The following is a 17,534-nucleotide window of genomic DNA, read 5'->3' as shown; positions in this document are numbered from 1 at the left end:
GGATAGAAATTGCTAAAGAGAAGGTTCAAGCACTTTAGTTCAGTATGTCTATTTAGTAGAATAATCCACAGGATGGTACATGGTTAAGAAAGATTTCATATGACCTTGAATAATTTCATTGCTCTAGCAGCGTGTATGTGAACTTTGACAGGATACTTAAATTATTTGTATACATTTGCATTTAATTTTTTTTAAGGTTAGTAAATTAACTTTAATGTGAAATGCAAGCAAGCTATTTTTAAATAAACATGACCTTTTAAGACTGGTTATTTTGGGTGCTAATGTTTAAAACAAGTTAGGTGTCTTGGCATTGAAATTACTGTCGATGCAATTTTGCTTGATGACAAAGAGGCATCACATCACATTACATGATCCTTATTGGTCTTTTGTAATTTAAGGTATTCCTAACTTAGGTGTGTCTATTTCACCAGAACTAGAGTAAATGAGCTGAAATTTCTCACTTCCCTCCCTGCCCCCTATCCTGTCAGGATTTTGTCTTATTATAGCTTTTCAGATGTTTCTAGTGATACTTTGCCTTTTTATGAGCAAAATGTAAAGCTTAATTTTACTGTTGTATTCAGTGACTGATAACTGTTAAATAGCAAATATGTATGTGTACTGTGTAGTTAGTAAATCTCGCATGGTGAATGAAATGGGAGAAGGTTCCTATGGGGTCTGTTGAAGGCTTTCATTGTGTAAGGATGAAGGAAATAATATTCCCTTACCACACTGCAAGTGTTCACATGATGGAGTATAATTATCCCAGGAAAGTTAAGGCAGAACTATGAAACTTTTTCTTTCTGGAAGCATTGTTACAAGTCAGATGTAATGATATACCGCACTTGTAAGAATAAGCTGAGCTAAATGAAACTCCATTCTATAAAGTTTGTGATAGCATCAGATTACCCAAATTCTTCCTCCACTGGGCATTGGTGTTTTAATCCTGTGTCTTTCATATAATAATGTGTCATCAAACCTGAAGTTACATTTTTAAGCTTTAATATTATTTACAGTGTGAAAAAAATTGTTGTTTTAGTGAGAGAGTGTTATAGTAGTCCTTTCCCTCCAGAAAAAAAAAAGGTAGACCATGGAAAACAACATGGTGCTTATGGGTCTGAGTAGCTGCAGGAGGACCATTTCCTCAAAAACAAGCAGAATGACAGGAATGATCATGTCTTTGTAAGAGTGTTATGAGTCAAGCCAGCGGAAGCTTCCCAGCTTTCTAAGGGCTCCAATATTGGGAGGACAGAGTGCTTGGAATGCCATATTGGTATTTGCTCTCCTTAATGAATTGTTTTCCTCTTCTTGTTATGTGGTCGTAACTAAACTGTGTGGTTGTTACGATTGTATGCTTAGTATACTAATGTTATTAAGGCATTGGGTTACCTCTGAAGTGTGGTTTAGGACCTTACCTTCCTTTACTCTGAGGGTTCATTTTCATCATTTGTGTACCTGGCAGCAAGACAAGGATCTGGAAAACCCTCTTTTAATCCTCAGCTTTTACATGTATGAGAATGAAATTTTATGCTATACTAACAAAGAGTTATGGCTTTAAGAGAAAGTAAGTCTGGGTGAAGATGATCAATCACTAGAACGTGAGCACTCACTTTTCCCTGAAAAAAAAGTGAATGCAGCAAAATGGCTGAGAAGATGAGGCCACTTCAACCTGAAGGGCTGGTAGATGTGGTCTTTTGAGCAGATAATTTAAGAGACACAGCTGTGTGGGAAGACTGTTTCTTGAAAAGTTTGTATTGAAATTGCAGTCTATCCCAATACAGAGGAAAAGTAGGACACATGTTATAGACTAATGAAGCTGTCTAACAATCTAAGAAGTCAAAACCCACAAAAACTTGAAAACAAGATTACTATAAGTCATAGAGTATATTGGTGTGGAAGAAACAGGAAACCAGGCAGAAAATAAGAAATAACTAGATGCAACTAGCAAGGTGTGAGAAATTTAACAAAATGAAAGGGTTTAGAAATACATTAGATGTAACAAAATAAAGAAATGTAGTGATCCTATTTGTGAATGATAAGGACAAGGCTGAAGTAATTGGTGTTTTATCCAGCAATGGATGACAACTGGAGTGCTGTTTTCTAATAGGGGTGCCACACTGAAAGATGAGCACAAGTAGAGACAGATCAAAGAACAAGGACAGGGAATTTAAAGATCTGCTCTGTGAGGAAGCTGAAGGCACCAGTTCATTTTGTTTTGCTTTCAAAAAAGAAGTCAGTATGACTCTGATGAAGATTTATTTTCCAAGTTCAGTGGGGAGAATGAAACCAACTGAATTAGTGGCAAAGTTACTCAGTGAGGAAACTTTCTAAATGCAGGGCAGGCAGTGTTGCAGTGTAACTATTAAAGTTCAAGGTTTTCCTTCATCCTAACTTTCTTTAAATATGCTTGATTCCCATAACAAAGGGAAATGGACAAGATGATTTCCTTAGGTCTCTTCCTCTTCTTTCTTGGACCCATAAATAAATAATGTTCACAAACTTCCAGTAAATGTTGTGAAAGCAGAGTCCTGAAATACTAGACTGAACCTTCTCTAGATTGTCAGAGCACCTACATACTAGAGGTATAAATGGCATGAAACCTATTTTGGATAGGATTACATTTTCAATAGTACCTGTTTCAACTCAGCAGAAAGTACCACATCAACATGTTTTCCTTTGACACTTCTGCTTCTTATTCTATATGAACTAGTATATAAGGACATAAGGTTGGGAAGATATTCGTAGTCTAGAGGAGGACCATGAAGACTGTCAGAGGACTGGAGCACCTCTCCTATGAGGACAGACTGAGAGGGTTGGGGTTGTTCAGCCTAGAGAAGAGAAGACTCTAGGGAGAGCTTCTTGCAGCCTTCCAGTACTTAAGGCGGTGTACAAGAAAGCTGGAGAGGGACTTTTTGCAAGAGCATGTGGTGACAGGACAAGGGGAATGGTTTTAAACTGACAGAGGGAAGCTTTAGTTTAGATATGAGGAAGAAGGTGTCCCTGCCCATAGTAGGGGTATTTGAACTTGATGATCTCTGAGATCTATATTATATTTTCAACCTTCAAAACATTTTTTGTTACTGTTATTGGAAGCAGCATTACTCTGTATCTTACTTAATTGGATCTTGTGTGACCATAAAGAAACAGAAATTTGCCTCAGATCATAGAGTATTGCATAGTATTTAATACTGTCTTTGAACTGGATTTCCAATAACTGATATAACAGTCTTGCTGGATAATATCACTAATTCTATTATAGAATTATGACTTGATACTTGCAAAAAACTACAGGTAAATTTTACAAGACATACCGCTATTCTGCACAACTTTTACATAGTTCACCTTGATATGTTGCTCCATATCCAGGCACAAGAGGTATCTTTACAGGAATATGATACAGGATATAAAGAGCCCAGAGAGTCTGTAAATCTAAAGCATTTTACATTGTGATGAATGTACCTTATTACCAAAAACCTGAAGTAATGGGACAAAATTCTCCAAGTCATTATCAGTTAGTTTTGGAACTGTGTAACCCATCCCTGAATTAATTTGCATGGCATTTAGTAAGCAACATGAAAAAAAGCTACTGATTGAGTTGGATGACAGCATGATAATTTGTAAACATGTTGTTTAATCAAACTTTTCACTTTCTCAGACAAACGTATGCTTGCTTTTGTGCTCACTCCTTCAGGAATTCATTATTCTTTCACTGGGACATTACCTACTAACTAAAAGAAATCTAAACACAATTTGATGCCAGTAAGGAGTATTGCTCTTTATGTTTTTGTCAGGACTATCTTAAAGCCTAGTAACCATGATGAGGAATGTATGACAAAATGAGAGTTAAATGTATGAGGAGAAACAATTCTAGAGACTACTGAAAAAATAATTATACACTGTATGAGGAGTTTCCATTCTAGCAGATTTCTGTAGTGTTATTTGTGAAAGCTGTGCATGGATCCATACTGGTATGCTTTTTTTTTACTGGGAAAAGGCGCAGGAGGATTGTGGATTTGCCCCTGGTAGTGAAACAAGGGATGACTCCCATGGAGAAATTCTTTCTTCACATAAAGTTAATTTAGATGATTCTGTACCAATCCTTCCAAGTCCTGTAGGTGGAAAGGAAGTGTGATTAGCGGTCTAGGAGAAGCCACCTTTTCCTAGAAGGAGAAGAGCTGGTGCACAGCAATGTACATGAAGCCCTCCCACAGGCTGGCACTATGTTCATCACCCAGAAACGCACCCTGAGATTTAAATGTGAATCTTTTTCCTGTCAAGAAAAAAAAAGTCAAAGAATAAGACTTTGTAATTTTTATTTATTCTCATTAAAGATTGAAATCTCACCACCACCACCACCGCAAATAAGTACATAAGTAACATTGCAACAATATCCCAAACACAAAAGATAGATTTATTCAGTTCGTTTGCACATATCAGGGTGATTCAGTCCCAGCTGACTCACTTATGTAATGACTGTGCCAGAATGTTCAGAGCTTTATATAGCAATGCCTAAAAACATCTCCAAAAGTCATTGTGTATAGCAGAGATATGATGCTGCTCCCAGGCAGCTGCACTGTGAAGTTCAAGAGTTTATTTGTCAGGGTGACCACAAAGCCAATGAATGTACACATTTATATATGAAAGAAATCCCTGCTTTATTATAATCCACTTTGCTTTTATTGTTTTCGGTGCTGGTATAAAGGAAAGATTGCTTAAATAAGAGTCGTAGAGCTACATTAAGAAGAGTTCACAGTGGATTAAGAAAGGGTTTGAGGATGCAGTCATTCTGAAAACAATTGTGATTGTAATTTAAGTGTGAATATTTCTGTTTAATAGCATAAATTTCAACCATCTTATCTAAAAAGTTGTATTACTTTTTCTCCCATTTTTACTTTGGAGTTTATTGGGGGAGGAGGGGGAAGAAAAAGACTAGAATATCTGTCTCATTATAGGCAGTTTAAATGCAGAAACTCTTCGACAGTACTGGTAGTCCTCAGGGTTTTTTTCCTATGAAAAAAATGTTAAGCATTACCAGTCCTGTCCTTGTGATTTCATTTTTCTTTCACATAATCTGATTAACATAACTTGGCACTTTCAGATATTGACAGAGAAAGAAACAACAAAGCAAGGAAAAGCTGTGGAGTATGTGAGGGACAGGGGAGATAAGGGGAGACATCTTAAATGTAGTTGCGAATGTTTATTTGCATTCAACTCTGATAAAGAAAAGGTGATCGTTCTCTAATGTTAAAAGCATTTTGGTATGATAGCATGCTAACAGCTAGTTGGTTTATATACCATTTTATAGCTGTAGCACTGACATAAAATCTAATTTGTGTCTCGTTTAGTGAAACCAAGTGAGAAAAAGTACAACTTTCTGGGGTTTATTTCTTCTTTTTTATCTTCCCCTCTTTTACAGTAATCTTCTCCTGGCTTATCCATACTTCTAGATTTCCCAGGAGGCCAAAAATTTGAGGTTCAAACCAACACTCCTTTAGATTATGTTTTTCCCACCAGACACAAAAGTAAGCCTTTAGCACCCGTCTTGCAAGAACTGACATCTCTTGATTTTATATTGACTTCTTTCTTTACCTTTATTTTTCATTCCGCTTGTTTCCCAGCTGTTTTGAAGGTGTGCTAATAAATCATGGTAAACCTTAGTTAGACCACGATGAAATCCCAAACCTATTTTACAAGTCTCTTTCCCTAAGTCTTGAAGCCTCCACCACTATCTCTGGTCAGAGCTATTTGTTACCCAGGTGAAATATTCACAGGCTGCAGCCTGGTGGCAGCTGGGAAACCTTCCTAGCCAGTGTCTGCAACAAGCTGATAGAGAGGCCAGGAATATAAAGCTCCCTTCCGCTCCTTGGCATTTGTATTGGCTAAATAAAGGAGACCAGGAAGAGAAATGTTGCCCAGTTTCCCAAGGTTCACTGTTAGCTAACAGGTGCACAGGCGAGATGCAGAAGTGCAATACTGTGGGCTCTCTGCTACCAAGGGCTCAAACATTAGATAAAAAACTCCACAGCTGTGTTTGTGTATGGCCTAAACCAATCAGCAGGCATGTGGCTCCTTGGACCAAATCCTAGGCTTTTAGGCAAGCGGGAGGACAAACCTGGAGCAGAGAGCAAACATACCCGGAGAGCAGAAAGCAGGTTGTCAAGTTTTGCGAGTTGTTGCTTTAGGATCAATGAGAATGTTTTATACCAAAATAGACCTGTCATGGTGAGATTCAAACATGATGTTTATGGAAATATGGGGAAATTAGAACCCAGATTTTAAGGAAAAAAATAAAAGAAATATTAGGTAGTTCTGTGCCTCCTCTCTTCCTGTGGTACTTGCACAATGCACAAGCACTATGTCATGCACATGGGCATCTGGAAAACTTTTGCCCAACATGAGCAAGAAAGGTGAATTGTTATTAGTTCTGTCTGTTTCTTTGTAGATCCCCGAGTTTCTTCTGGCTCCTCCAGTATAAACAGCTCATTTGGTTTCACTTGTTTATATCTCTTGCTAACTTCCACAGTTTCTGGAAAGAGAGAAAAACGATAGGTTTAAAACAGTTACCATTTTTCCAGCTTTTTGTCAAGAAACTGTTCTTCTAATGTCTACCTGCCCAGTTCTCATCTGTCTGTGCCTTCTCTAGCTCCTCATGTGTTGAACAGGACTTGAATTTTCTAAGTTCTACAAGTATATTTTCAAGATGCTTAGTAGTCCACAGTGCCCATTTTAGGGGAAACAGTATTTTTTGCTTTCCCTAAACATTTAATCAGGGTTTCATCCCACTAGTCAGGCTTGGTGGCACAATTAATGCTGCAAATTCTCAAAGCTCACAAAATTAAGATAAACAGAGGAGATTGTAGCATCTGTTCTAAATTGAAGAACTCTTTGGATTTTAGGTCTGATACGCACACAACCAGGAAAAACCTTCTTATAATATCATGAACGTGCCTGTTGTCATAAAAATGACTTTTGAGAATGTTTGTGCAGTGGATCATGTACCCAGATTTCATAGACGCCAAAGAAATAAAATTGGAAGTCCTCAGTTGTTTCTTTTATGCTTTCACCTCGTGGTATACAGTATCTCCCTATAGCAAAAAAAAAAAAAAAGAAAAAGAAAAAACCCCAAACTCAACCAGTTTCTTACTTCACTGGCTAGATTGTACAGATTTCTAAGTGTGTCCACAGAGAATCAGAATCAGGACAAACAGTATGTGCTCACATGCATGGTGATCATAGACCAAAAGCATGCTAGCTCCAAGCAAGAGGCTGTACAAACATAGTATGAAAATAATCTTTATATTTTTAAATTATGGGTAGGAGTTTTGGATATTGTTGCATTCACTAAAGATGTCTTCCTGTGGCTCAGAGGAAATAGGACAATGGGACAGTAAGTAGCATCAGATTATGGTCATGAAAGGAAGTACTTTTTCATGTAGTTTGACACAACATGATAAAAAAAAAAAATTTAAATACTTTGATATTTACATTGTGAGCAGACCAAAATCAAAAGCAAGTGGTTCTGTATGGAATTTTCAGTTCTCAGATACTTCTAAAAGACATTTACCTGGGCTTTTCAATTTCTATTTTCTACAAGCTAAAGGAAAGAAATACACAATTTAGAAAACTGTAGTTTGCTTAACAGCTATTATGATGTAAGATGAAGACTGTAGTCATTATTAGATGTTATTTGGCCATATTATTCATGAAACGAGGCTGTTGCATTCTGGAACAAATAAAGATAGATTTCATACTCTGAATAGTTTGCCATATAAATGAACATCATAAATGAGACATAGATTACAACACAGGCATGCTGAATACATGAAAGGAAAGGAAATAGCATACTATCATATATTAAGAATCTGCTGTTTGTGTCTGGAACAAATATTTCTAGTGCTAACAAATCCATCCAGCTGTCAGCTTTCAGTAATGAAGTATGCAACTTAAAAAGTACACAATGATTTCCAGCCTTGATGGATTATCACTTAACCCGAAATGCAATGTTGTACAGATAAGGATCACAATTGGTTGATGGTCTGATAAAGATTCCATTATATAGCTCAGCTCCAGAGAGGCTTCAGCAATGTATCAGGAATTCAAACATTCCTAACCTGAGCTCTGATCACACTGAGGATTTTTTGACTGTGTATGAATTATGCAGGCTAGCAGTCTCTATTGTAAGCTAGCAGTATGAGAGGTTTTCCAAATTAAGAGTCCCTTCTGATGGAAGTATGCTCAGTGCCTGCAAAGCAGCTCCTTTGCTCTGAATTCATCCTGAGACTTTCCGTCAGGTGCCACAGGCTGCAGGGTCTTAACAGTCCCTCTGTCCAGCCTCCACATGTAACCAGGAAGGAAATACAGGTCTTTCAGAAAAGGATATGGGAAGGATTTAAGTGGTCACTATGTACACCTGTATGTAAAGTGTAGCACCAGTCAGTGTGTACCGAAGACTGTAATCATACTGACCATTTTTGTTGCACTATAGTTGAGTGAGAATCGTATTTGAGAGAGAATCATACTGACCATTTTGTTGCACTATAGTTGAGTGGTGACCTCAGTCCTAATGTTTCCTCCATTTTATTAATGTCTAGTTATTTTCAACATTCAGGTATAAACAAGACATGAAATCTGTATTATTCATACTAACTTCATACTCCAGTCATGTTTAATAATCTTGTGGCTTTCAATATAATTTTCAGTATTCATGCCTGCTGCTTGAACAGCCAGGATTCCACTGATTTCAAGAGATGTTTGGGATCAAGAATTTTCAACTCTACAAGTGGTTTGGCTTGCAAATCAGTTTAATGGGTTTATCCCATCTGGCTGATAGGTAGTTTTGATGTTTGAATGAATCGGGATTTTCCAGTCCAAAGAGAGACAGACTATTTTTAGTGTGTTGTCAGTGTTGCCTGCATTGTCCCAGAAGCTTGAGGATGACCTGCAGATATGTGAAGGAGATGTGTACAGGAGAACAGGCTGTAATATCCTTTCTTCTCTATAGTACATTACAAATACATAGGCTCATTAAATTTCAGTGGGACTGTTTTAGTTCAGCATGTTATTCATAGATAAAATATGTGATCTGCTAAATTCAGAGGGACGCACTGTGTCAGCCTAAATTCTTGTATAGATTCCACTCTCATAGGTTTATAATGAGGAACACAAACCTTTGTTTTATTAAAGAGCATCCACCGGGATGAGTATAGACCTAACTTAAGACCTGAGGAAATGGAGAATCAACTATTTCCCTTGGTGTTTCTCATCACCATTTAACTACCTTCATTGTTACAAACTTGAGCCTTGCTTCTCTGTTGAATTTCTCTGAGATTAACAGCCATACAAAGGTTCTGGTTAAACCTTTCTCCAGTAAAAATGCTTCTCATTTTATATGAATTTTCTTCTCAAAAGTGAATATTTATTGTAAAGAATATTTATTGTAAAGAAAACTCTGTAAATATGCTTCAAAATTTATTGCTAGACTGCTGTTGAAAGAATTAAACTATGATATGTAGGATCTTATTAAGACATTTGGTTGATATGGTATATTTTAAAGACGCTGTCAAGCCTATCTTCAATGATGAGGTTTAAGGAAAATATAATGTATGGAAATGCAAGGAAAATGGTTATGAATGATTATGAAAATGCAAGGAAAAAGATTAGATGAATAATTTTCATTTAATATGTTCCATCGCTGCTATGTTTATATCCAATCACAAGGCTAACGTAGTTTTACTTTATCTAGAGAGATATTTATGGTGTTTTAAGATAGTAGCAACTAAAACCAAGATTATTTTTTTTTTTGGATGTTCCTGCATAAGGCAGATTTTGGCAAGGTGTCTGCTGTCAGGATATTGATGAACTGCTTCGCTGTTAAAAGCAGAAGTATACAACAAAGCATCATTACAGTTAACAACAGGGACAACTAAAGCAACTGTTCCAGTGCCATGTGGGATGTTAAAAAAAGACTGAAATGGTGCCAACAAGGTCTAAAAATGAGGAAACGGAAGAAAAAGAGAGAAAAATGCTTATAGTTTCAAATTTATTGCTAACACCTTTAATAAAAAATGCACGTCTTTCTTACTAACCAGCGAAGTAAAGTCATCAACTGTGCCTTTGAAGCTGAAAAGATTATTCTCTCTGCCCTTGGTTTCTCTGGCAGTCTACTTGAAGCTCAGTTAATAACTTCCCATGTGAGCCTCACAAAATACAGAATTGATACTAATTATATTAAGTTTTTTGGATGAAAGATGACCTTGATAAAACTCAAAGCTTCAGCATTCCCTGGAACAATAAAATAAAAACAAAAATCTACAAATAGTGACTCTGGAAATGATTTAACCAGACCTATTAATTTTTCCATGTGAGGTTATTCAGGTAGTGAATACAAAAAAAGGTATTCTTAAGGTAGTATTTCAGCATTTTTGGGAACATTGAAATCAGTTGCCTAGCCATCCCTCTTGTTTGCTGCATTAGTGATTTGGAGTGTCTGTTCTCTGTTGACTGTGGAGGAGTGCACCGTGGAGAAAACAGGGTGATGTGGTATTTGGAAAGACTGAGGTGTATGTTTGCTTCACAGGCATAATTCCCTTAGAAGCCAACAGAACAGCAGTATGGCTCCTATTTGGCCTGGGTCTCCTCTCAGACCCATCTGGGGGCCCCCGTAAGAGATATCAATCTTCACATGCGTTATTTTCAGTGTGTGGTGTACACAATGATGAATGGGCTGATACAGATATGTTTCTAGAGCAGGATGCCGAGCATGTGCCTTGCAAATCTCAACACACCATGCTAAAATGCTGAAGCAAGGCCTGCTGTGATGGCGGTGTGTGTCTTGGCTGCGTTGTGGTTCTGACAGTTGGGTTAAAATGTGTTTCCTTTTTTCAACTAAGAGAGGGAGAGAGATTAGGAATACAGATAACATTGCTGTAGTTCTGTTACTTTAAGACTTTAACCCAAAAGTCTTTAAAGGCTAATATTTTGCTGCAGTGTGGCCATCACACTGGGGGCAGAAAAGCAGAGTCAGCAGAACTGAAGTGAAAAAAATTTAGTACCAATGCTTAAAAAGATTAACTTAAAACATACCTTAGAGGAAGGAAGTGGAAGAGAAGTCTGGTTTGAAGTGTACAGAATCCTAAATAGCTGTACCTAATCACAGCTGAGTTCATTTTTTTGTTGTTGTGAAAATTGAGTGAGAGAATTGCAAACACATCTAGTCTGAGAAATACAGGGTGGAAAACCTTATTCAGTAACACTTGACTCACTGTTGGCTGAGTAGAAAAGACTGAAAGGGAAAGCACAAATGGAAGTGACTGAAAAAATGAAATTCAGAGCCAACACAAGGAAGTACTTTTCACTCAAAGAGAAATACAATTTTTCAATAGCCTACTGAGCCCAGTTTGGAATTGGAGGCACTGGGGTCATTAAAGAAGAAGGGAGATACAATTCTGGAGGAACTGTGTTAACCAAGATTACTTGCAATGGGCTGAATCGCCTTTTCCTTTTCCCCAAATTTATGTTCTTTTTGAAAAACTTTGATTACAAGTTATCCTGCTGTGATTTAGCATGAATTTGAAAAGAATGTATCAAATCCTTTCAATCAAGATGCTTGGGTTTCTTTCAGCCTGAATTCTTGCAAGCCTGTAATAGAAAACCATCAGTCAAGGAAAAGAAGTATCAGGAGTAGCAATTTACAATAATGCACAATTTCCTTTTCCAGCAAAAAGGGTAAGAGACAAGAATTGTAAGCAACAAAGGACAGAATATGAATCATGGGAATATGTTATGGGTAGTCAAAAAAAAAAAGGGGGGGGGGGGAATCCTCAAGACTGACAATTTAGAGGAAGCCATTAAATTTATTTTGCATACTTCTTTTCTCATGGCTAACAAGTCTCTGCTGTATACACATGAGGTCATGAATTTCATTCAGCACCCTACAGAGGAGAGACAACATTCATTTTAATGGGTTCAAAGTGCCCTATTAGTCTTTAGCATTGAGTTTGGCCGGGCCCCTGAACATACTTGACAGAAGCTAGCTTTTATGACTATATCAATTTGTTAGAGAGTAGGAATATTGTAGAAGAGTAATATGTAAAAACTTCCCTTCTTTTTTTTTTTTTTTTTTTTTCTCATTTGCTGTAGAATTAAATACACATCTAAGTGGTACATTTTTAATGTTTTGTTTTGACTCAATTACTGTCTCCAGTGCAGGAATCCTGCACTGAATTGCATTCATAGGCAGACTTTGAGATTCTTTGGCACAATTACTGCTGTCAATCCAAAACTTGTTTGTCCCCTTCATTGCAGCTTTGCTAGCAAGCGTGCTGAGTTGCTGTTGTATGTGGACATCCATATGTCACATTGCTGTCTTTGGGTTTTGGTTTGGTTTGTATTTTATTTTTTTTCCTTAGATAAAATGTGAGGGTTACAAAACAATAGCTGAGCTGGATTATTTCAGTTTTTAAAGGTTGCTTAATTCCAGAGCCGTATCCCTCCAGTCCATCTCTGAAGCATCTGTTCCCAATATTTCTAGAGTTAGCAAGGCTAAGGAGAAATTAGTCTGTTATTACAATCAGGTTGGCTCTTCTCCACCACAAGACCTTGTGCCAAGTAATTTGTAAGTGGTTTTATAGGTTGGCAGTTTCATAGGGACTTTTTATTGTTACTGCTATCATAAGTCCCTCTATTATAGTGTGACTGTGGGGAAGTGTGCTAATTTTTTTGTGTGTGATTGAAATGTCCGCTCTTTTAATTCCTCATGCTTTTGAGTAGTATCCACTAATTCTTACCAAATAATCCCTGTGGAGAAAATTGCTGCAAATTGCTACTGTGACACTCAGAGATTTTAGTTTCTTTTTCCCATGCAGAATGTGCTTCTCTAATATTTATTATAAAATATGAGTGAACTGTAGGTGTTTTACATAATTCTAAATCCTTCTCAACGAAATAAATAATCGGGAATAATTCATATGCAAGATGAATTCACAGTAGTGTGTGGTTGCCTTCAGCGCCATAACAAAAATAGATGAGTTGTATGCAGTGTGAAACATCTTGTTCTTGGTATATTTGCAGTGTTATGGAGAAATTAGGAAAGTTCAAGGGCAGGAAACTTTTTCTTCAGCATTATTTTGTCAATGCTTGCATTTACTTGTGTATCATAACAGAATAAATAATGTTCATAATAAGAACAACATGTGTCAGTCTAAAACACATTTTCTAATGTGTCTGTTTTATAAAAAAATGTGGTGAATTGTTAAGCTGTTTTCTGAAGACAGAACACGAGGAGTAGATTCTAGGGCTTTGGTTGTTAATGCTGCTCAAATGCTTTTGGGATTATTATTTTTTTTTTTTTATTTTTCTTAGTGCTGAAAATGTATCTGAGTTCTCTTATGTTACAGTCTACTAACTCTTTTTATCCTGTCCCAATTCCTAGTCTGTCTGAACAACTTTCAAAATGCTAGCATATAAAACCATGTTGTGAAGAATCCTCTGAGTCTGTGGTGGATGCGTGGTAGCATTAGATCTAAGTTCTGAATTCAAGCAACAAGCTTAAATCAGACTTTTTGTCTAAATGTAGATGAAAATTAACCATGTTCAACAGCTAGCAAGTGCTCTAAACAGAGCGGGATATATATGGGACAGTCTTCATTCTCTTGGGATCATCTGATGAGAGTTTTGTAGTATTGGACATCTCATAAACCCTTCTGTCCCTTTTGATTTCATGTCTACATAATAGTGCAGTTAATTCTTCATGCTTTCACAAACTTTAGTGGAGAACCATGGGTAAAATTCTAATGAGTGTTTAAAATCACAGGTGTCTTAAATTGAATGGGTCTGTCATTCACCAAAGAGATGGTTGAGGAAGGCAACAGGAGAAACAAAACTGGAGAAATGAAAGAAAATGAGTGACTTCATGTTAATAAAAATCTTCTGTGCATAGTACTCCATTCAAAGTCTTAGAATTGGCATTAACTCATCAAATTTGAGGACTTTGGGTTTCTCTAGTTTGGAGAAAAGGAGGCTGAGGGACAACCTCATTGCTTTCTACAGCTTCCTGACATGGAGAGGGAAGTGCTGGTCTCTTCTCCCTGGGATCCAGTAACAGGGCATGTGAATTGATTCAAAGCTGCACAAGGGGAAGTTCAGACTGGACATTAGGAAACATTTATTTACTGTGGAGACAGTGTTCTCACAGGAGAACGCATAGTTGGTGCAAAAACTGAATAATCCTGAAAGATACAGCAAGGCCGTGAGAAGCCCAAGGAAGCATAAGCAAGCAAGATAAGAAGAAGCTGTAATTTACTGAGTTAATGAGAACTGGGGACTGTTGGCAAGCTTTCAAGATCAAGTTCTCACACCTGTGCTTAACCAATTGTGTGTTAGTCGCTAAGGGCCTTCAAGACATGTATCCAATCATAATATGCCAAATCACTGTAAGTGCCTGTAAGAAATGGTATATAAGGAGTTAAAGCTTTGTAATAAATTGGCATTCGCTGATCTCATTGATCGTTCCTGCGTTTTCCGTGACTCCCGCATCGACAATTTACCAAGAGTGTTCAAACACTGGATCAGGCTTTCTGGAGGGAGAGGTGGTCCATGCCCCATTATGTCAGTGATCAAGATCATTTGGACATGCTTTAACTATTTGTCAGCCTTGAGCTGTCAGGCCATTGGATTAGGTCCCTTCTACCTTGACCTGTTCTGTTCTATTTTATTCCATTCCATTCCATTCCATTCCATTCCATTCCATTCCATTCCATTCCATTCCATTCCATTCCATTCCATTCCATTCATCCTTAAGATTTATATCATGGTAGCCACAGCAAATATCAGATGCTGCCCTAGAACTCTGAACCTCCAGTTGAGATTCCTGAAAAGAGCTAAGTTTTACATTTAATATCACACATGAAAATCTAGGTCATCTTTCCTTCCAACTAAATTATAATTGAAGGATCCGAGTTTATGAAAGAGTATCATTTTTAAAAAGACACATAAACACTTAGAAGTTCCAGTGATAGGTTTCCCCATCTGTTGCTGTATTCCTTCAATATATGGCTATTTAATGCTTCAAAAAGCTGTTTTAAATCTCCTTGTAAGGTTGGAAGATGATAATTTATACTGTATTGAAAAGAATAATGTAGGAAAAGTGCAAGTTATTTTAGCCATATTGCAATATTAGCAGTGTGCTATAAGGAAGTCTTCTGGAAAGGGAGAAATTAAAATGACAGTCACATCTTTTTAGAGGTTGTCTTGATGAGGTGAGAGTTCCAAAAATCAGTGTCGTTAGTCCTGAGAATCAACTAAAACCTAACTTCTAGCTTCAGATCTCATTCAAAAATATCTGTGGGTGATTTATTTATTACTGAATATAGAGAACGTGATGGAATTGTCCAAGATTATTGTAATGAAAATAGACAGTTTTCTGTCATAAAAGCCAGTTTGACTTATAATTAATTGACCTTTGTCAATAAATGTATTCTTTATATCAACAACATATATTTTAAGGTAGCAGTTTTATCCTCTGATTATTTCATTAACATTTATTACTGTCTGCATTGCCTGTCTCTTAGTGAAAGAAAAATACTGATAAAAGCATAAACCAAATGTAGCTTTGAAAAAAGTGGGGTATTTTAAGATTGTGGCATTAAGTGCCATAAAATACATGATGACCACTAACCGTTCCAGGAATATGAACTAATTCTGACTGCATTCCACAGCTATTCTTTCAGCAATCAAAACCAAAATGATGTATCATCAGCAGAGCTGTGCTGCATTGGAAGCACTACTTACATACATAGTAGGGCAAAAGTGTTCAAAAGAATAGGGTTTGCAGTTTAGCTGTGTGTAATTCAGGCTAAACTTTATAGATACTATCTTTTTGTCAGGCCTGTATTGAAATCTTTAAGAACTTTTCATCCATTTTACATGACATTAAACATACATTATAATTATGTGCTAATGGAATTAGTTTCTGACTGCATAATCATGCAGTTTGTTGTTAATTTTGACACTCTTATAGATGGCTTCCTATGGTCTGTGATGTCTTCTGGATAATTGTCAGAAATTAGGCTGTAGATCCTGCCAAAGTGTACCTGCACACTTTGTGCATTATGATCAATCCCATGGAAGTTAGGGGAGCTACATCTTTTTTCCTTAAGGGAAATGCATGTGTGTCTTTAGGACCATATTTAACATTAGTGCTAAACACCATTTTTTGAGCTTCATTTAAGAAAGTTTATTTGCAAAGTTTGTAACAGGCACTGCAACATACTCGTGCCCAAATATTCCATTAAGTTAATTTTTTTTCACTTATTCTTTTCATACTGAGACAAGTAGAACAAAAATGGCGTTTTTTTGGTTTGTTCTTTTTTTCTTGGCACTCAGTCTGTGTTATTATAGATAAATAATTTTCACGATAAGGTTAAAGCATTTATATTGTTATGCACTTATCAAGCGTTTACTCTATTTGCTCATTTTATGTAACACTTCACAACTTTGATAAGGTATGAATAGTTAAGATAAGACGCAATTTCTGTCTGAAGTGTCCACAGAACCTGCTTCAAAGAAAGAAAAAGCAATGGGACTTCAGACTTTTACTTGTTTTCAAAATATATATCTGAATATCTGCAGTACCATAGTAGATTATGCTAAACATTACTGCTGCTAGACAGCAATGGAACAACTGTATTTTTATGGCAGAAGTTTAAAATAAATTAAAGCTATGCACTCATGTGCTGAACAGTCCCTATTCCCATTTCACAGATCTTTTATGCAGTGAGAGTATTTAACAAAAATGCATGATTACCTTGCAATTCACATAACCTTTGAAATCACTTTTATGATAAAATTATGAAAGATTCATAATTTTCAGTGTTGGAATATTTATAGAAGTCTGCATATCTTGCCTTCACATACCAGAGGGATAATCCCTCTCCCTACCCCTCCTACCCAGCAGTGCTATTTTCACGAGCCACTTGTAAAATAACTTGAGATATTTGAAGACTGTGAATAGTACAAAAGTCTTTGACTTGTTGTATGAAGTGATATTAATTATTTCAGTACCTAGAAACAAGTCATAGGACCCTGTTGTGTTATTGACACAGTGATTTGACCCCACAGGTTTTTGTTGGAAGAGAAAGGACGACTGACAAGTAGAGAGAGAAAGCTGAATTGCACAATGCAGGGGGGGGGGGGGGGGGGCTGCTAAATTAACGATGTGACCATTATGGGCATGTGTCATTTAACTAACTTAGAAATTGTGTAGAATCTCAGTGCACAGTTGCAGAAGCAATCTAATGAAAATATTAAAAGTGATAAATACAAGTGATGTATTGGTTCTAGAACGCCAACTGAGCAGTACACACTTGAACAGTGAATGTGAGGTTTGAATGAGCTCCTAATAATGCTTTGTAAAGATACGTTGGATCATTGCAGCTAGCTCTTTGAAAAAAGTCACAATTAAGTGATGATACAGAAAGGCAGGTAAAATGGTGGCATCAGCAGGAGAGGAGTAGAAGCCCAAATAGAGCTAATTGCCATGT

General features: G+C 36.8%; 1 protein-coding gene across 4 annotated transcripts in view; it reads left to right on the top strand.

The window, feature by feature from the left end:
* Nucleotides 1-17,534, top strand: part of CADM2 (cell adhesion molecule 2) — a 640,862-nt gene that overhangs the window by 592,843 nt on the left and 30,485 nt on the right. The gene's annotated exons all lie outside the window — the stretch shown is intronic.

This window comes from Neopsephotus bourkii, unplaced genomic scaffold (assembly GCF_033783945.1).
Source record: "Neopsephotus bourkii isolate Nb327-2 ecotype Australia unplaced genomic scaffold, CSIRO-AGI_Nbou_v1 NB_214, whole genome shotgun sequence".
Lineage (NCBI taxonomy): Eukaryota > Metazoa > Chordata > Aves > Psittaciformes > Psittacidae > Neopsephotus > Neopsephotus bourkii.
Note: the sequence above shows the minus strand (reverse complement) of the source record. Positions and strands in the feature narration are given on the sequence as shown.